General features: G+C 42.7%; 1 long non-coding RNA gene across 2 annotated transcripts; it reads right to left on the bottom strand.

Annotated features, from left to right (window-relative positions):
• Nucleotides 1–13051: 13051 nt before the first annotated feature.
• On the bottom strand, nt 13052–19422 carry LOC138105490 (uncharacterized). 2 transcript variants are annotated; one of them, XR_011148500.1, is made up of 3 exons: nt 19197–19422; nt 15001–16223; nt 13052–14525 (listed from the first exon to the last, which is right to left on the bottom strand). It is a non-coding gene; the product is annotated as an uncharacterized lncRNA (long non-coding RNA). The 2 variants fall into 2 exon arrangements; XR_011148499.1 differs by having other exon boundaries at nt 16033–16223.
• Nucleotides 19423–21529: the final 2107 nt, after the last annotated feature.

Below are 21529 nucleotides of genomic sequence, written 5' to 3'. Positions count from 1 at the left end.
CCATTTTGCTGAGGGTTTTTTCCTGAGTGTAGTAAAAGAAAACCACAGACTGCTATCCTGTGCTTCACAACAGGTAAATATACTGCATTCTATTGAGTAAAACAGAAAAAAAAATTACTCATCAAGAATTTTATCTGCAAGCATGCAATTAGAAATGGATTCCAAACTAAAATACAGCCAGAAACTGCAGAAATACACATTCAGAAGTAAACAACTTATAACTACTTTGGGATAAATATTCTGCTACCCTGCAGGAATTTAAAGAAATGAGAAAAAAGAGTGAGAAGCACACTGCACTGTACCTGTGGTTATATGGACTGTAGTTAAGCTGATCTTATGACACTCAAAAATTCTGTTTGTGTTTAAAGATAAGTGTCTGAAAGAAAAAGAATTGATCTTCACTGATACCCATCTGTGAAGTTCTGACCTCTGCTTTCATCAGCAAGCCTTTCTGCCAGGCAGCTGTGAGTCAAAAGAAAGTCTTGCTGTGAGATCTAGCAAATTCACTGTGACCCTAATTCATCCTGTCTTATGATGAGAGTTTAACTACACCACCTTCATGAGGAGTGCAGTCCCTCCACACTCCCTTGAAGATCTACAGGAAGTTGTAGAATCAGGCCAGGTATCTGACAAAACTCTTCTGCTCCTAAACCATAAAAAACGCCTCAGTTTGAAAATGCAGAAATGTAAACAAATTCCAAAATTTCCTCTAACCAGGACAAAGGCTTTAACCAGGAGACTGTGGTTTAGTTCTGGAATGAATATTCTGGTGAGTATTTAACACTGTTCAGTAGCATTTGCTTTTGATCTATCCTCTCATCCTATTATCTTCTGTGGCCATGGTGTTCATTTAAAAGACATGGGTAGAACCTGATGTCTGCAAGGAAAGTCTTATGCTGCAACTAAACCTTTCAAGTCTATAATTAACCCAAACTGCATCTTCAGTTTATTGAATTGAGCTCTGTGGAAGGATCCTGCTCTGTAGAAAAGATCACACAGAGCTACAAAGGCTTTTCAGACAATTTGAAACCATCCATCACTGTGGTTCATTAAGCTCCACCCACTGATTTACTGAGAAGCTCTTTGACATCTTACAAAGTTCTCCATCTCAAATTTGTGAGTCTCATCTATTTCCTTCCTGATTTGTGTAAGAAAATGATGAGCAACTAATGTCAGTCCAGACCCATGCCTCAGCCTGAGGGGTATAGTTTCCACCTTCAGTCAAAAATATTATGATCCACTGAACACTGAAGTAACTTACCATGATTTACTGGCTGTAGTACAGTGTCAGGTACTGTGTTTAAATCCACTACTTTTGAGAATACCCACGGCAAACTCATGGAAAGGCCAACTTTAAGCCTTTCTGAGTAGTAAAAGCAGAAGTAGTAATGCAGACAAAGGCATGGAATTGTACAAATGATGTTAATGATACTGGCTAATGAAATTCTTCCATCAACAGATTAAAGATTTTATTATAGCCCTCCCAAATCCTTTTGCAACCTCTGTTATTGTCAAGCATAAATACTGCTCCACACTTGAGAAACATAGTCAGAATCCAGAATAACATATTAAAATGGCTTGACATCTTCCCACTCTGTTGATAGAGTAACTGCTTTTCCATTTCTATGCTGCTCACTTACAGTTTACCACTAGTACCAATTCTTGCTTTAGCTCTAAACAGCAGACAGCTGAAATGGACAAGTAGCAATAACTTTGGACTCAGAAATATGGAAAGGACAAACTGTTTTCATTGCTCATTCCATATGAACTTACCACTATTAACAAAATTTTACATGATGGGCATTTGCATCAGGAAGAAAAGGGAGTAGGGGAGTGCTTTCTTTTGGTTTTTCAAGGTTTTTACTTTGATGTCAGATATACCAGGGCACATTGTAGCAAGTTCAGTTTGTAACCAGGCAGAAACACCAATTTAATGTAGGGGTTTGGTCCAAAATACTCATTACTATTTACCTTCTGTTAGATAAGAATTAGGAGAAATGTAAAGCAGGCACCAAACTTGAAAGAATATAAAGAATTTTATTAACAGACCTAATAGAGGGAAAAAGAAAAAAAATAAAATCATACCACACCTTCAGAACTATTCTCCTCCCCTCACCTTCCTCCGTTCTCCCACTGACAATGTAAAAAGGCAACCCTTGAGATATTCAGTCCTGTTTGCCACTTCCAAAATAACCTTGTTCAGTTCATTTAGGAAGAGGAGTCTCTCTTGCTCATGCTATGGAGAAACTATCACAACGAGACAGCCGCCCAGGTTGGTTCTCTGCTCGCATCATGTGAGAGTCCCCTCCCACAACTTGCAGCTTTTCCCACAACTGCTTTCAAGGGTCCACTCTTGAGCTACTGGGGTACAATTTTAAGGTTGAGCTGTTCAGAAACAAAAGTTCTCTTCACCCATCTCTGGGAGAATTTCATCTTGAAGAATAGAGGCCCTCCTCCTTCCTTGGGAGCAAAGGGTCCTCCTCATCTTCATCTTAAGGACTATCTCTGGGAGCATCTCTAGGAACTGAGGTCTTCTCCATTTGGAGCAAAAGTCTTCATCGCTTCCATCTCTCCCTGTTCAAACTTATCATGAAATTACAGCTGCATCAGCATCTGCTTATCTCAGCACAGGTGCTTTTGCTCACAAGTACAAGCTGAACGCTCCACCCCCCATGCCTTCATGAAATTACAACGGGTACTCTGATACTTCATAGTTTACAACAGAATTTCAGCTTTAAGCATCTCCTCTTTCTTCTCCCTCAGGTTTTCAGCTCTTCACAGCACTAAAAGGGTTAATCTCACCTCGGCCTTGCAGCTGGAATGTCGCTTATCGCTGTTGGTCACATGATCTTCGCCGGACAGCGGAGCAGCTTCAGCTGAATCTTGGCCGCACTGGAGAGGGGGAGCTGAGCTGCTCCGGCTCCACACAGCAGGGCTGTGGGGGGCGTTCTGCAGGTGGATCAGGGCCCATCAGCCCCAGGATGGCCGTGGCCCGGCCCGGCCTGGCCCAAGTAGGGCCTGGGCTGGGCCCAATGGCCCCCGCACGGGGCCCGCAGCCACCAGTCCCAGCACTGGAAACGAGAGAGCGCTCTGCCCAGGGTTTGTCTATTCTTTAGTGTGGATCACAAAGGCGGTCGCCATTTTAAGTGGCTTAAAAAATTGTCCATATTCAAACTGGCCGCTGATAGGTTCTGTCAGGTCATGGGGAAAGCTGTAAGCACCCCTTTGCAAGAACATCACTTCTGGGACTATGCTTGCTAACCCATGACACACATTTAATACTCCCAGAGCTGGTAAAGAAGGTTTATGAAATGTGAGCTGGGATCTATCTGGAATAGATTAGATGACCCATTCATGTTCCAAGCAGCTGAACTGAAGGCAAATGGCACTAGGATTTGAAACCTGAAACCTCTACCAGCAGTGATGGGACAGCAGAGTGCCCTGTAGACACCGATTCCTGCCCTTTCATCTTGACCAAGCTCTTCCTGGCGTTGTTCCTTATAGGTATAGAGATTGTACTTTCACTGTCTCTTGTGGACATCCTAACAAGATTTTTTATCTCTTACTTTGCACTGCTTTTAAGGATCTTCATGTCTCACCACAGGGGCAATAAACCACCTACAGAACCAAATAGGAACTATGCTCTTACTTTACTTTGCTCCTTTGAAAATCACAGTTTGGGCTCCACTTTCCTTGCTGTGTATTTTTTCACTGTGGTTATCTTGCTACCATTTTTCCTTCTTCTCACCCAAAACAGCTGTGTCTCTAGGATCATTTATCCTACAGGCAGCTGTCTTGTTGGGACCACAAATCCTGCTAGAATCTCTCAATAGTAAACAAAATCCTTTGTGATTCCACATTTGCACTTTGTTTTTCTGCCTTTAGATATTGCAGGGTTTTCTCTCCATCCCTTGCCCTTCCTGCTTTTCATGGAGCCCTAAATTTACACACAATGCATCAACATGGGCCTGAAGTTACCTAATTCACAGGGCTAATTTTTAATTTTTAATAGGCTAATACAGTCCTATGACAAGTTTCCCAAGTTTGCCAAGTAATCTCCATTGTTAAACGGATTTATCCAGAGGGATGTTAGACATGAATTTTTAAGGATGAGTTTGAGAAGGTAATGAAATATTAGTGGGTCTGACATTCATGAAATGCCTACCAGGTGTGTTGAGGAGCTGAGGAAGGAACAGAGTTCCAAGTTAATTTTGCACATAAGAAATTAAGTCATTGCTGTGTCCTGCCTTTAGCTCCTGATTTTCTCCCCCTTAAATGAGTTTGGGCCACACAAAAGCTCTGCTGGTCAGGTGATACAGCTTTGACAGTTGTGCACATGAGTTTTATACAGCTCAGAACTTCAGTCCCCAGCATGCTGCATACATGAGGTTCCTTCTTAGGTCCATTTCCATGAATAAATGCTTACTTCATTCAATTTTCAGGGAAAGTTAGACAAAATTAGTAAGGTAAGATGCTATTCTTTTAATAATAAAGATAGTTTGGAAAAAAAAGTCTTAGGAAAATTATTTTTATTTTTATTTTTATTTTTATTTTTATTTTTATTTTTATTTTTATTTTTATTTTTATTTTTATTTTTATTTTTATTTTTATTTTTATTTTTTCTCTTTTTCTTTTTTTTATTTTTCTCACTTTCTCTATATCTTTTTTCCTTTTCCTTTCTTTTCTCTCTTTCTCTTTTTCTCTCTTTCTCTTTCTATTTTTCTCTTTCTCTTTCTCTTTTTTTTTTCCCCCTTGGATATTGTAATCATCATAGATGACAGTATTTGAAAAGGAAGTAAAAGAGGATATCCTGCATATACCTGTATGTATATATACCCAACTACACCTTTAGTGGTCTTTCAGGTGTTAACATTCTCCCCCACTGTGTTCAGCACAGTGTTCCTTTATTACTCACACTGGTCATAGACTCGTCGTTTCCTCACTGAGGACTGGTCCAATGCATGGGGCTGAGGCTAAGTTTACATCTTCTCCAATTATAAAAGGGCCATTAAGTTCAGATAATTTAAAATATAAATTTAAGAGGAATTCTGGGGAAATCATAATTAGGTGCAGAGACATTACATGAGTTTAATGACTGAGATTTAATTTCAATTTTCAGGATTATGAATTGAGAATCCTTATTTAGCTCATCTTCTTTTTTTCTTTTTCCTTAATTAATTGGAAATTTATTTTCAAGCAATTAAGGCAGAGATTCTTTTCAATCCCTAAGTGTTGGTGAGCTATATACTAATGTTCTCTACCTTGCTTTCAAAACTCTGTCCTGTTAGTTTCTTTGAGTTCTTTCTGATAACATAATAATGCCTGCATGAGTTATTTATACAGAAAGAGCTATCTCCAATTTATATATTCTGTAGGAAATTAAGTTACTGGGGACTCAGAACTGAGCATTTCATAAATACTGATATATTAGAAAGATAGTCTGCCACAAAACCATACAGAAGGAAGAAAATTAGAAAATAGCATCATTTTGTGTGCCTCTGAAAAAAATGGCTGAGATGTCCTGCTGTGGTGTTTTATGGATTCTAAGTTACATGATCTCAACCAGTAAAATCCATTTTATGTGACTATAGCTACGTGCATGTGATGTGCCCACCCTAAAGCAGGCATCTTCACTCTCAGGGGAAGAGTCACAGCTCCAAGTAAGGGAAGCTGATTCCTTTCCATGCAAATTGTTTTTTGCATTTCATAACTTATAGGGTAGAGAAGTTCCATGTGCCAAACCTGCACACCAGCTGGGTGCTAAGGTGTGATATCCAGTGGGTTGGTACACCCATACAGGAATTCATCTGCTGCTTTCCCTGTTTGGCACCATGTAAGAAATCCAGCTTTCTCCTTCCAAAGCTCTGCATCCGGATCCATTTAAAATGTGAGAGGTAGTGCATTAATTTGATTTTTAATCTTCTGAAACACTGCTCTAATCAAACTTGAATGCTGACTAGTAACCAAGAATACAACATAGAAGATAGCACCAATTCCTAAAGACTTAAACCTCACAAGAAACTATTTTAGTAACTAGAGATTGTTTTGTCCTTATTTTTCAGAGCTAGATCACACCTACAATGTGATTTTCTCCCTCTAACTCTCTAGTGTCATTTCTTTATACCACAGCACTGAAATGCCTACTTTTCCATTTGCTCTCACTTTCCAAAAATCACCACTAAATCTGCCCTGGTAGCCCATGTCAGAAGTAACTCTTTGGCCAAAAAAATCAGCCATAACACAAAGCCCCCAGGCTCTGAGACAGAAAGGCTGTGATTTAAGAGAGAAGCTTTACTGAACAGCAACACCAGCTTTTTTTTTTTTTTTCTTCTCAATACAGGTGAAGAGGCCTCTTGGGAGGAAAAACATCAGGGAATAAAAATTCCTTAAGGTAATTTACAGCCAAAAAGTCTTTACAGAATTATACATTAATAAAAACTATTTTAAGAACTGAGCTGGTATCCCCTTGGTATTTGGGATCTATTAAAATTGGAAAAGGTAAGAAAAAATAGTGAGGTTTTAGATCAATAAAATATGATGCAGCAAAAGAAAGCACAAATAAATTCTGCTTTTAAAAAATTAATTGAATGGTTTAGAGAGTTAGTGGAAGGAAATACATGTCATGTCTAAATGACCAGTTCCACTGAGAAAAGTCATGCTGGACTGCAGTGGATGAGTGTGTATATCTATAGCCTCTCTGGTCAGCAATTCACTCAATGTGAACAAAAAAATTTAAATGAATAAATAAACAATCTCCTGAGGCTGTTTCAAAGGAAAAAAGGATCATTCAATAAAATGTTCATGAAAGTGTCTCCTGAGGATGCTCAGACTCAAACTATTTTGGGTTTCCAGCTTCAGCTCACACATGGCTGCTTGGCTGTGTCTTTGACTCATGAATTCTGTGTCTCAGATCCCTTTTCTTCTTTATAAGCTGTGATTCCTGGATCAACCAAGAGTATACCAATGTGACATTTCATAGTCAAAGTATTTTCAAGTTTTCAGCAAAAAGCTTAAAATCTGCCATGGGAAAACCTGATTGTTATTTTTTAAAATATATTTGTTATCTTTTCTTAAGTGAAAGAAGTGTTTCTCAGACAGCTGAAGAGTGTCAATCATGAAGTCAGGCAAAAAGCAGGTTATGGGACCTCAGTCTCCTTGAAGGGTTGACTGTTTCAGTGTTCACATGGTCACAACGCGAAAAAGCTAACTTTGATGCTTTATGAATGGTATTTGAATAAATAAATACATTTAGAGTCATGGTAATGAACTTTCTGCCTCAAAAGCAACACAGAAAACATTTGGAATAAATAATTATCTGGTGCTGTCTTCTCAAGCAGGGTAGTGGCAAACAGGTAGTCTAATACATCATGGCTTCTGTTCTTTACTGAGTTTCCAAGGTTAAGAGAGCAAATGATAGACATGATTGTTGTTTGCTATCAACCTCCATTTAAGTGTGCTCTTGTGAGGAATACCTTACTTCTCCTGCTTTATTCACAACTCCAGCTCAATTAGATGCATCTTTCTAAGGCCAAAATCCTTTGTACAAACATACATTCTTCCCCTAATTACCTTTTAAACAGGGAGCTTTCTCAGTATTTCTAAAAAATCAGATTTCTGAGAATCTGCTGTGTATTGGTGAAAGCTCCTTGTATTTCTGTGAGGTTTTTTTTACAGACAGAGGTTTTAGTCATTTGTCATCACAATTATTTTTAAAGCACCTTGTACTGAGAACTGGTATCACAGTTGCAAGATAGAAAGGAGAGTCCTCACTTTTAGTCACCACTGGCCTCAATTGTTTGTCTGCTTTCTTGTTTTCTTTTGAAAGTACAAGTAGTTTCTAAATTTAACTAGATTTTTTTCCCTCTATCTGCTTTTTTTTTGGTCTTTTGTGGCTTACTCAAATAATTAGTCTTCCCTCTTAATTAGGAACAATCTGTAATAGTGGTGTTAATATTAGCTAGGAGTTACAATGATGGATCACTACACAGTGGATACAATATTGCTGCTAGCAAGAATTTTCTTGCTTCTTTCTAAGCCCATGGGATACTTTTCTCTCTCATGAAGAGATTAGCAGAAGTTCTATAAACTATGAACACCTGCGACCTTGTAGAACTATGTTTATGGTACAGTAGAAAAATATTTTGACAATGGATGTTTAGGATTTCTAGCCAATCCACCCAGGGGATGGCTGATCCTTTGTCCAATTAGACTATGAAGAAAAAAGTCTATAAAAGAGTGTGTAAAATAATTAAATCAATCAATCTTGCTGCACAATTCTTGCCTCTTGGATCTCTCCTCTCCTCCCTACAGCTGCGGGATACGGTAATATTTGGTACAGTAACATTTGGTGACCCCGACGTGATCTGTGCTGTGACATGATCCTGCACGCTGCGAGCCAAGCCATATTTCTCTAGAGGTACGCTGTTCCCTTCCCCCCCTGGACCAGGATGTCCGACGGGACTGAGAAAATGGTGAACAGCAGTTTAAAAACCAATGCTGTGTTAATGGTCTGGAAAGGTGTTTTCAGTATAATGCACACCTCCATTCCTGAGAGCTCACTTTGTGAGTTATTAGACTGGGCTGCCCTGCATGGCATTTCCCTGGACAGAGACACTGCCCTGGATTTTGGGCTGTGGCAGGATCTTAGCTTTGCAATCCAGCGCGAGCTTCCATCTGGGGATCCGGCAGTGGCGGGATTATTGCGTGCTTGGCGATTTTTATTTAATCTGCTGATAGACCTGACTGTGGCAGCAGAGCTGGCTCACCTGTTTCGGTGGCAAGTGAAGGAGAGATATACAAAGGGGACCCCACTGACCTGGCTCCAGGGGCATGTGGTGGTGGATCCAAAAAATACCCCCCGGCTCCATGGGCGGAGAATGCCCGGGAGCCTGCATCAGGTCACCCTGCGCTGCCGCAAGACCCCACACCACCCGAGGACCCCACGCCGGCAGAGCAATCGGCGGGGGTGTCGGGGAAGTGGGAGAGCGCACAGCCCGCCCTGCCGTTCAGCTCAGCAGCGGCTACCGCTTTTCTTGGGCCAAGGATTGGAGGTCTCACCTCCTGGACCTCCATGGTGGCTCCTAGCCCGTTTGCGCAGGTGTCTGCTGTGCTGAGGATGCCTGGATGGACCTTTTTGGCCAGCGTAGCTCCAGGCAGTGCTGCCCACGCGCCTGTCCCTCTGAGAATGCCTGGGTGCAGATCTCTGCCCTCCGCAGCGCCGGACAGTGCTGTGGAAAAGCGGAACCGAGCAATCGACCTTCTAATACAGCATCTGCCTTTGCCGACAGAGCTGCCAAACATCATGGCAGCTATTGGAACTGCTCGGCTTGCAAAGGCAGCTGCTGCAGCTGCCAGAGGCACCCTGCAGCGCGGGGCGTGCTGCGCCTGTGCACGCCGTGCCGTCCGTGCCATCCGCGCCGCCTGCGCTCCCCACAAGAGACGCAGCTTCAAACCAGGAACCCGCAGCAGTGCTGGCACCGGTCCCGGCATTACCCGCCGGCACAGCGCCGGCACTTCAGCTGCCAGCAAAGCCGAGACCAGAGACAGAAGCAGCAGCCGCGGCGGCCGTACCCCAGCCGACAGCAGCCCTGGGGGGCGACCATGGGGCAGGAGGTGGCAGTGGCTCTAGGCGCTGCCGCAGCACAGGAGACGGCTGCAGCAGCTCCAGTGCCTGGTTGGTCAAAAACAGCTGAGACCGCATCCCGAAAAGAGGCTGCAGTTCAAACCACGGCACAGCCGACTGCAGCCTCTGCTGTCAGTTTCTCTTCTGGTCAGCTCATTCCTCCCTGCCCACCTCTGTTTGCTCACAGCACCTCAAAGTTGCCTTTACCCAATGATTCCTCATCAGGCAGTGAGACAGAGGAGGTTTTGGTCCCAGGGCGTAAAGCTGCCATAGCCGGGTGGCGAAAGAAAAGGCTGCTTTGGTCTCGCCCTTGGACCTTTCTGGACTGCACTGTGACAGTGCGTCCGACCCACTACAATTGTTTCTTGGAGTCAGTTAAGATGCAGGCTTTGGAGGAGGGTGACTGGAAGTTATTGGAAACACTTGGGATGCCAAACAGATTTTAGGATTCTGGGAGTAATCAGGAAGCTGTTGCACTGCATCCTGAGGCTGTGCCAGTAGTTCAGGATGGTAGTGACTCACTGAAAGGGGAGATCAAGCTTTCCCAGTGTATAAGGCTCTCCCAAATTCAGGTCAGCGTGATAAGCATGAGGTGATTGCTTGGAAGGTTACACAGGATCTGCAATCCAAGGTGGCACAATATGGGCTCGGTTCTGCTGAGGTTGTGGAAATAATAAGGGTGATAAATACAGATTTGCTTGCTCCATTCAATATCAGACACTTAGGTCAAATCCTATTTCAACCTATACAATTTACAGTTTTTGAGAAAACCTGGAGAAAGCTGGCCGACAAGGCTGCATTAGGGAATATGCAGCTCCCTGCTGCCGATCCTAGATGTGCAGTGGGAACAGATGCTCTTATGGGGACTGGTCCTTTCTCTGATCCCAGCCTACAGGGTACTTTGTCCTCTAGCATCCTGCAGCAAGCTCAACAGGTCGGCACGGCTGCCCTGTTGAAAACCATAGAGTTGTCTGCACCCAGAAAGCGATATACTGAAATAGTTCAAGGGAGATCAGAGTCATACCTCTCTTTTGTAGAAAAAGTTGCTGCTTCTCTCGAGAAGCAGGTTGATGATGATGGGTTAAGGCTCTTGTTGTTAAAGCAGTTAGTGAGAGACAACGCAGATGAACAGTGCAGAAAAATCATAGATGCCTTACAAGGAGAACCTGATGTTGCAGACATGGTTGAGGCCTGTTCTAAGGTGAGATATAGAAACCAGCAAAGGTCTGCTTTGGCTGCATTCCTGCAGCCTGTTCACACATCTTCTGATCGTGAACCAAAGCAACCCAAATGCGCGAGAACATAATCAGCCTAAGCCAAGCCAAAAAGAGAACACACTGATCCCCCAGTGCAAGAGGTGTGGCAGGCCAGGGCATTGCTCAGACTATTGTAGATCTCTGAGTCATGCCGATGGTCGGCCTTTGTCAGGAAACTTCCGCCGGGGTGCAAGGAGGGGGAATTGCTCTCCCCCAGCAGTCGCTCCCCCAGAGAGTGGCACAGGTACAGGCACAGGCCTACCCAGCCACCCTAGAGACAGTGCCCAGGGATCAGACGGCACCCAGGGATCAGATGTCCACACTGCAGCCGCAGTCGTCTTAGACTTTAGCGGTATTTATAAGGTTCCCTTGGATGCATATGGACCCTTAGCCCAGGGATCCAGTGCAATGCTGGTGGGAAAACCTGACATTACCCATCAAGGAATCTTAGTGCACTCAGGAGTTATTGATGCTGACTTTAAAGGTCAGATTTGCGCTATGGTCTCCACGCAAAAACCCCCTGTAACTATTCCTGAAAAGACCTGCCTTGCTAAATTAGTGCCTTTTAAGTCTTGTGTCCCCAGGACAGAACAACAAACTCACAAAGATAGCGGCAGTGGATCTACGGGAATTCCACAGGCCTTCTGGACTGCAGACATCTCTGACCAAAGGCCACAGATGACATGTACCCTGATCCTGCCAAACGCCCTTCCGCCCCAGACTCAGCTTTGAGGTTTGATTGATACGGGTGCTGATGTAACTATCATCTCCTTCTCTGCGTGGCCTCCCTCATGGCCTTTAGCCCCGGTGGGATCGGCCATCACAGGATTAGGAGGAACCACACAGAGCTATTTAAGCAAATGGCCTGTGATGGTGAAGGACTCAGAGGGGCACACAGCTAACAATTAGGCCTTATGTTGCTACCATTTCCCTTAACCTTTGGGGACGGGACGTGTTGGCAGCTTGTGGGGTACAGATTGGGACAAATTTTTAGCAGGGGTCACTGTGCGTAAGTGCGAACAGTATCCTACACTGCCTTTGCAGTGGTTGACTAACACACCAGTCAGAGTCAGGCTCTGCTCAGTTAGTTGAATTAAGGGCTGTTACCATGGCTTTTCAATGATTCTCACAGGAACCTTTGAATTTGGTTACTGAAGCCGACTAGAAAAAGCTTTGTATACAATTTATCACCTTACAGTACCACAGAATTCAAATAATCCTGTTAATGAATCATTTTCTCTCATTGTAGTCCTCAGGCGAGACACAACTGCCTGGGCAAAAGTCTGGGTACGGAATTTACTCACTAACCAGTGGGAAGGCCCTCATGAGCTTATCGTTTGGGGTCGTGGGTATGCTTGCGTTTCCACAGATACTGGGGTACGGTGCCTACCTGCAAAATGTGTTCGCCCTGACCTACGGCACCAGAGGCAGAACAGGCAACCTCCAAATGATGACCAAAATGCCAGCCATCCAAATGGCAACCAGAATGTAGATCATCAGCCTAATGACTCTTGTGATGATGACCAGGATGTCAACCATCAGGCGGACGGTCCTTCCACAAGCAGAGACTGAACTTTAAAATTCTTGTTATGAAGTCAGATAATTAAAGCCCTTAAGGCTATATCTAGAATTAATAACTGATGTAAATTTCTATTTAAGATTAATACCTAGTAAAATTGTTATCTAGTAAAACAAAAAGAGGGAATTGTGGATACAATATTGCCGCTAGCAAGAATTTTCCTGCTTCTTTCTAAGCCCGTGGGATACTTTTCTCTCTCATGAAGAGATTAGCAGAAGTCTGTAAACTATGAATACCTGCGACCTTGTAGAACTATGTTTATAGTACAGTAGAAAAATATTTTGACAATGGATGTTTAGGATTTCTAGCCAATCCACCCAGGGGGTGGCTGATCCTTTGTCCAGTTAGACCATGAAGAAAAAAGTCTATAAAAGAGTGTGTAAAATAATTAATCAGTCTTGCTGCACAATTCCTGCCTCTTGGATCTCTCCTCCCTACAGCTGCGGGATACGGTAATATTTGGTACAATACTGCATCATCTTACTTTGTTTTCAAATATGGCTGAAAATATGCTTGTAGGTAGAAATAGAAGCCCTGCAAGATAAGATTTCCAGTTGGGTTATAAGGGTTATAAAGGTTATAAGGGTTATAAATTTTAAAAGGGTTATAAGGGTTATAAGGGTTATAGGGTAAGAAACAGCAGATGGATTTGCAAAGGAAAACACAAGGCAATGATTGCGGTTGCAACTGTAACAATCTTTTTAAATTCTCTTTAAATATAAAGGAAATGCCCATCTGCATTTTTTAGTTACATTTAGCACCATTTTTGCCTACCACTGGTGAAAGATTACTAGACTCCATCAGGCAGATCATCAACTGATGTAAATTAGTGTAATTCCATGGATATATTCCTCCTGTCCTTGGGCCACAAAAACCACATGCAGTGCTCCAGGCTGGGGACAGAGTGGCTGGAAACCTGTCCAGCAGGAAAGGCCCTGGGGGTGCTGGCTGACAGTGGCCAAACGTAAGCTGGTATGTGCCCAGGTGGGTAAGGGGGCCGGTGGCCTCCTGTCATCCTGTGCCAGCAGTAGTGTGGCCAGCAGGACCAGGGTGGTGATTGTCTCCAGTGCTGGGCACTGGGAGGCCACACCTCGAGTACTGTGTCCAGTTTTGGGCCTCTCACAACAAGAAAGAGATTGAGGTGTTGGAGCAGGTCCAGAGAAGAGGAACTCAGCTAGAGCACAAGTCTGAATAGGAGTGGCTGAAGGAGCTGGGGTTATGTAGCCTGGAGGAAAGGAGGCTCAGGGATGACCTTACTGCTCACTACAACTCCCTGAAAGGAGGCTGTATCCAGGTGAGGGTCGGTGTCTTCTCCCAGTTAACAAGTGACATGACAAGAGGAAATGGCCTCAAGTAGCACCAGGAGAGGTTTAGATTTGGTATTAGGAAAAATTTCTTCACCTAAAAGGTTGTCAAACATTGGAACAGTTGCCAACAGTTGTAGTTGAGTCACCATCCCTGCAAGTATTTAAAAGACATGTGGTATGTAGGGACATGGTTTCATGGTGGATTTGGCAGTGCTGGATTAAGAGTTGGACTTGATGATATTTAGAGGTATTTTCAAACCAAAAAATTCTATGATTCTATGACTCTATACTGATGAAATTTACCAACTTACTTTCTGAAGATCCACATCTCTGCTTTTAATTAAGATTTTGTGACCTTCTAGATTTCCAGAGTCTATGACTTTTATCTTTTCCAGTTGTCATGCATTATCAGTTAAAAAAGATGAGTTTTTCCAGGAAATGTATGAATTGTTATCACAGAACCTAAGGTGTAGTCATGTACTCACAGACTTCTACAGCAGAACTTTGCTAGCACTGTTCACCTCTTCATTGCTGTGCCCACCAAGACATAGAAGCTGAATATGTGGGGTTCGTACTCTTCTTAAAGTAAAGTAAAAGAGATCCATTCTCCTCTTGGCAGAGGTGTCTTAGACTGGAACAATCACCGTTGATTTCTATGAGTCTGGTTCAGTTTGCACTTTAATTTGGAGAGTTCAAACAATCATTTCTATATGTTAGCTGTGAGGATATGATAAACATCTGAGGGTCATCAACTTCAAAAACTATTGCAGATGTCCCAGGCAGAGAAAAAAAAAAAAAAAAAAAGATTATTCATTTAGGAAAGGTATAATAGCTATGTTTGCACAGTGAACATCACACCATCACACATAAAAAAGACAACAGCTAAGTATCACGTAAATGCTTATGTGAAGATGTAACCAGTTTTTCAATAATGCAAGGAGGGAATGAACCTGGAGAGGTGCAGCTGACCAGTGTGCCCTGCTCTGTAAAAAAAGAACTTAATGACAATTTGCACTGACTGAAGCCCTGGTAGATCATAGTGAAAATTTTCATGGAGAAATCTTTGTTAAAAAACTTCTTTGTTGGAATCTAACTAATACTGCCAAAACTACATGTTCTAATGAAAATTAGGCAAGTTACTGAGACCAAAACTGAAGAGGTCAAAGACTCAGAGAGCTGTCAGTCTGTTTTCTCATATAATCAATTTAATATCCCTCCATCACATATATAGTTTACCTGCTTCATGAGATCAGCCAGTTTGTTTCCAGGTTTTTTTCTGAAGTTCACAGTAGGTTTCATTTCATTTTCTTCTTTATGGTGGAATTTGTTGTTGGCTTTTTTAGCATCACTTATAGCGCTCAGGTTTTGTACAACAGATGTTTTCCTTCAGTTATTGATGATTATATGATGACTCCATTTTAGTTCATCACACCAAATACAGTCAAAAAGCGTTTTAGCTCTATTATTTGCAATTATGCAGATCTAAGCATAGCATTTCATAACACATCACTGGTGGAGTTTCCTTTTTTTGTTTGATAAACTGCTTGAATGAATCTTGAGGCTTGAGTCAGTTGCCTATTCAGAGGTGTCAAGTGTTATTTGCAACGCCCACAGATAGCTGAGCCATCTTCCCAGGGCTGGCAGCTGCTGCACAGAACCTGTGGGATGGTGGTGCTTGCCTGGAGCAGCAGCTGGAAATGGAGCAGAACTGCACATGGAATGGCAGTGGCCACCCACCCATCCTGGGCACAGCTATCCTGCCTTTACCAGGAGGGATTCATTTTAGTACTCCTAATTGTAAGTATATACAAATAGATGCTTGCCGCCGCTTTTGGTGTCTAAGACTCTGCTGTGGCTGGTCAAGATTTAGCAGACACGCTTCTGTTGCTTGAATGTCATCTCCAGTGGGACAAGACACTTAGTGCACCCTGCTTTTCCTCCAGCTGCCGTTTCCAAGAGTCATGTACTCTTAGAAGTTCTGTGTCATCGGTTCTTGGGTAGTCCTGGGTACCTCTGACCGTCCCAGGTGCCGTCAGACACCCATCTGTAGGCATCCCCTTGCCTGGCTCATCTGGTCAGCTCAGCCAACAGAGCCCAGAGAGCAATTCAGCTGCTCAGACAATTGACTTTAGGGTGGGCTAATAGGATCTCCCCTGCTGCTTGCATTGGGTAGTGGCAATATTCAGACACTGTCAGGTAGGTATGGAGGTGATTGAGATAGCAGAGGCAAATGGGGCTGGCAGATACAACATCAGACCCACAACATACCTGTGGCGCTTCTGGAGCAGCAGTCAGAGACCAGGCAAGGTACCTCATTGCCTCTTACATGGCAAGAGGTGTCCATGGTTGGGGGATTGAGCAGGGCCCATAGATCACCACCAATTACAGTGAGAACCCAGTGGACATTGAGAAGCAGACCCCTGATGTGGTTGTCTTAAATTGGCTCCCAACCCCAGCCACTGTATTTGGAAAAAAAAAAAAAAAAAAAAAAATTTAGAAACATTATATAAAGTATGTTATGTAAAAGAGAACGTGCAAGGTCCCCTGCTCTTGCCCAATGTGTTCTTCCTCTGATAACAGCCATAACTTTGCTATTCAATAAGGCCAGTTGTGATGGGGTGACCCCAGACAGCAGCCAAATACTCACCCTGACTTTCCCTCACTCCTGTCTTGGAAGGGATGGGGGCTGGAAAAAATTGATGGAAGGCAAAGAGACTTGTGAATCCAGATAAGGATAGTTTATTAAGAAAAGCAAAAGCTGTGCGTGCAAGTATAGCAAAAATAATGAATTAATTTACTATTTCCCATTGGCAGGGAGATGTTCAGGTGTTTCCTGGTAAGAAGGGCCTCAGCTTGCCTAGCAGGTGCTTGGAAAGACAAATGCCATAGCTCTGAAATTTATGCTTCCTTCTCTTTATCATGAGTTATGTCTGAATATGATGTCCTATGGCATGGAATAACTCTTTAGTCAGTTTGGGGCAGCTCTCCTGGATATGTTTCCTCCCAGCCTGTTGCTCAGTCCCAACCTTCTTACTTTGGAGGGTGGGGGAAGAGAGTGAGAAAACCTTGATACTGTACAAGAGGTGTTCAGCAAACAGCCAAAACACTGCTGTGTTATCCGCGCTGTTTTAATCCCAAAGGCAAATCCCCACACAGGTTGTTACAGAAGAATTTACCTCTGTAAGTTCATCCCAGCCAAACCCAGTTACACCATTGCTCCAGGACATGCATATTGTCTTCTGGGTCATACCTGTGCAATACTGCAGTGAGTCCAATATTCCACTGCCATTCTTTCCCATGTCATTGTTCTCATTAATCCTGAAGGTCCCTGTCACTTCTAGGACACATTATAGTAGACCACTCTACTTTGTAGAACAGAGTTGGCCTACAGCCAAGCAGAATAGAAGATTCAAGTGCTTCATTTAGGAAGATGGGACAGAAAGAATGGGGTTTTCAAGAATGAGATAGCAGACGTCCATCTTAGCTTGACTTCCCCATCTTCAGTGGCAAAAATATCACTGATCCACTATCACCAAAGCTGGTGCTGTGTTTAAACCACAGCTGGTGCTGGTGCTGGTGCTGTGGGAATCAGTAATTTCTAATTCTGATATGCATTTGATATATGCACTTTTCATATTTCATAACCTTTATTAGCTACAGAACATTGTTATTATTGCGGATCCAAAGTTGTCTCCAGGTTTATTTTAGACCGTCATAGCTGAGTATAACAGAATTTTTCACAAAAGCTTAGACTTCAGTCCTACACCAGTAGGTGTACTAGGACTGCCAGGAGCCAATTTGTTACTGTGTTGTCTAAGCATATTGTGATACAGCAAAATCGTGTCTGAATGATAAAACCATAATAAGCTTAGGCATAACTAAAATAAGACTTAACTAGAAAGTGTAATGAGAACAAAAACTGGAGCTTTTGACCACATCAACAACTTCCCTAGAACTTGTGTGAAAATCACGTTTCACAGGGGATTTACAAATCGTCATCTTTGTCCACTGCATACTGGCGAACTTGCCACTTGTCAGTTAAATCAGGCAAATTATTTCTCCTTTTAACATTAAAGCAGCAGTTTAAATTTCCTTGTTGATGCAAAGCAGACTACTGGTTTGAGTGTTGCTGATTGACCAAGTATCATATGATATGATAGAAACTTGGGAAATTAAAATTTGATTACCCAGCACACTCTCTTGAGTTGAGCTTTTCTGGCACAAGATTCCTGTTAATATTTCACTTCTAGTCTTTTGTGCCAGGGCTGCTAAAAAGAGAAGACAAAAAAAAAAAGGAAGAAAAGAACAGAAAATGAGTTTATATTGGATTTGGGTAACTGACAGTGATTGCTATCAAATCACAGCTTAAATAATGCATTTCTGAGGTGTTCAGAGCATTTATGTTCAGAGAGTAAAGTCTGCTGGTTCTTTCTCAGTCTCCCTCTCTGTCTGGAATACAGAGGCATACAGTGAAACTATTATTTAAAGACAAAACCTGCATCAACACTGAACATTTCAGTGGTGCAAAAAAGGTGAAACAAAAATGGTTCACAGAGACTGACTGGGTACCATATGTCATTTTGAGAGGATGTTCCATCCAAGTTTAAGGCAGTGATGTGGATCCGAAGTACATGTAGGTATGAGGGTACTCGCTGGGTTCATACCCACTTTCAGGGCAGCTCCCTGAAAGGCAAACTTCATCTTTAAACATCCTGTGATATTGACCATTGACCTATCCATGGGAGGGAGGTGGGGCACTCTGTTAAGGAGAACATCTAGCACTGAGTCCTTTCCCCACCTACTCCTTTATCATTGCTAAACTGCCTGTTTTTATGGCAAAGTCACAGCACAGTTCTAAGCCCTGATTCAGCTTTCCAGTAATTGCCAGCTCCAGCAGTGCACTGCTGGCAGCGGCCGTGACACGCAAAGGATTTGCTCGCTGACTATGCAAGATGGACAGATGTTGGGTGAGAGATGGAGAAGTGACTTACCAGAGTCAAACAAACACAGGGTTCCATGTGGTGCCCTGCCAACTTTCCCTGCAGGATCCTGCCTGCTAAGCTCATTAAAGTTCACAGCAGAATTTGGAATCAAATTCGAATAGGCTTAGTAACACAGAAGTGTATTAATTAACTGTGAAAACTCTATTAAATGTGGGAATGGTAACACCAAAGTTTATTTATTGTGGCATGAATGCATAGGAACAACAGCAGTTTAGTAACTTGGAAAGAAGTGAGCCAAAAAAACATCTTGTAAGGAACGTAAACAAAGCAAAGAGGAACATTATAAGCTAGATCTTCTCTGTCTCCTGCATTAATCCCACATAAAAAAGGAAATGTACATCTACAGGGAACTGGCACATATCAGTGACATTTGATCTAAACATGATATATCAGCAGTAATAATACTACCACTACTTGTGGAATACTCACAGCTTTTTACTGGCTAGCGCTCGTAGTTCAATGCCTCAGAAAGCCTCGGGCAGCCTAGAGAGGTAGCACGGGCAATCCAGCATTTCAGTAGCTCTGAAAGCAGCAAATGGTAGCTGCAAAGCTGATACCACCAGTAGAAGCAAAGAGGGAGAAATACAGCTCTTGGCTTAAGCTATAGTCCTGCTTTCAATAAGAGAGAGAGACACACAGATGTTCACAGAAAGGTGCAGAGCCAAAGAGGGCGGGCCCGCTCTGAAGTCCCTCTTTTATTCAGGAGAATGGAAAGGGGAGGACTGGGGGCAGACCCGGGGTGAGCGGCCAATCGGACACTGCTCCAGAGTTTGAGTTACTTTCGGTTTTGCCCGTGCTTGGAACAAAGGAGTTCAGAGCACATGGCAGGGACAACTCCTGGCTTGTTAGACCAGGGAGGGGGAAGGGCAGCTTGGAGCAGGCAGCAACAGCTACTACTCTGGATAAGAGTGACATGTAGGTCTTAATCTAAAATCCAGCCGTCATGTCAGTGGATGCAGTTCTGCCAGTGTCAATGAATTGTGGATGGCATGAATTTGCGCATTTCATTTCAATATGCTGGAAAGGACATGTTTTTCCTCGTGAAAACAAAGAGATATTAAGGTATTAATGCAGTAAATATTACCATAGTAATTATACTGTATCCCACAGCCGTAGGGAGAAGAGAAGATCCAGCAGGCAGGAATTGTGCAGCAAGATTGATTTATTTAATTATTTTACAAACTCTCTTATAAACTTTTTCTTTGTAGTCTAATCGGACAAAGGATCAGCCACCCCCTAGGATGATTGGCTAAAATCCTAAAACATCCATTGTCAAAGTATTTTTCTACTGTACTATAAACAAGGCTTTTCCAAGGTTGCAGGTGTTCATGGTTTACAAACTCTGCGAATATCCTCTGTGAGAGAGAAAAGTCCCTCACGGACTTAGAAAATAGCAGGAAAAATTCTTGCTAACAGCAATATTGTATCCACATTAAGGCGACTAAAAGAGCTCTGCTGTGTTTTAGCCTGTTTCGTATCCTGGTACTTTCTCCATCTTTTTACAGAAATAAAGACAAATGAAAAAGAAGTTTAGAAGGTTTGGCTTATCTCCAACACATATTGACAATCCAGCCATACAAATATTTATGCCCAAATGGTTTTCAACCTGAACAGACTTGCAGTGCTCTCCTGTACTCATCAAATGCCAATATCAGAGGAAGGAGATACTCTCAAATACTGGTTTATTTTGTAAAGCACTGTCAACCTGCTCCTTTCTAAAGGTTTATCTTGTAGTGAAGATTTGAGTACATAATTTAATATTGTACAATAATTTTTATTCAAGGTTGACATTTGAAGGTGAAAAAAATAAAAGAAAACAAAATTAAGAACATAACCTGACAATAAGTTGACATTTAAATTAATTTACTTTATTTTTTTAAGCTTCTACTGTAAAAGTTGTTATGATAATTATTTGTCCTGTATTATCTCTTTCTTTCTGATTTTGCTGGAGAAAAGGCAGAACTGGACAGTTTAATTCACTGACTTTTAGGGCATTCAGAAATAATTTAGACACTGAAGGTGTCCATTAAGAAACAGCCTATTACATTTTTGCAATGAATGTATTCTGATAAGACAGCAGAATGCAGCAATCACAGAATCACAGAATCACAGAATCACAGAATCACAGAATCACAGGATCACAGAATAACGAGGTTGGAAGAGACCTCCAAGATCATTGAGTCCAACCCATGCCACAACACCTCAACTAGACCATGGCACCAAGTGCCAAGTCTAGTCTTTTTTTAAACACATTCAGAGATGGTGATTCTACCACCTCCCTGGGCAGACTATTCCAGTACTTTATTACTCTTTCAGTGAAAAACTTTTTCCTAATATCCAACCTATACCTTCCTTGACACAGCTTGAGACAGTGTCCTCTTGTTCTGTCAGTTGCTGCCTGGTGGAAGAGACCAACCCCGCCTGTCTACAACCTCCTTTCAGGAAGTTGTAGAGAGCAATAAGGTCACCTCTGAGTCTCCTTTCCTCCAGGCTAAACAACCCTAGTTCCTTCAATGGTTCCTCTTAGGGCTTGTGTTCCAAGCCCCTCACCAACCTTGTTGCCCTCCTCTGGACATGCTCAAGCATCTCAACGTCCTTCCTAAACTGAGGGCCCCAGAACTGGACACAGTACTCAAGATGTGGCCTCACCAGTGCCGAGTAGAGGGGAAGAATGGCCTCCCTGTTCCTGCTGGCCACACAGTTCCTAATGCAGGCCAGGATGCCGTTGGCCTTCTTGGCCATCAAGGCACACTGCTGGCTCA

The sequence above is a fragment of the Aphelocoma coerulescens genome, chromosome 2, assembly GCF_041296385.1.
Source record: "Aphelocoma coerulescens isolate FSJ_1873_10779 chromosome 2, UR_Acoe_1.0, whole genome shotgun sequence".
Lineage (NCBI taxonomy): Eukaryota > Metazoa > Chordata > Aves > Passeriformes > Corvidae > Aphelocoma > Aphelocoma coerulescens.
The sequence above is the reverse complement of the archived record's forward strand: the minus strand, read 5'-3'. Positions and strand labels throughout refer to the sequence as shown.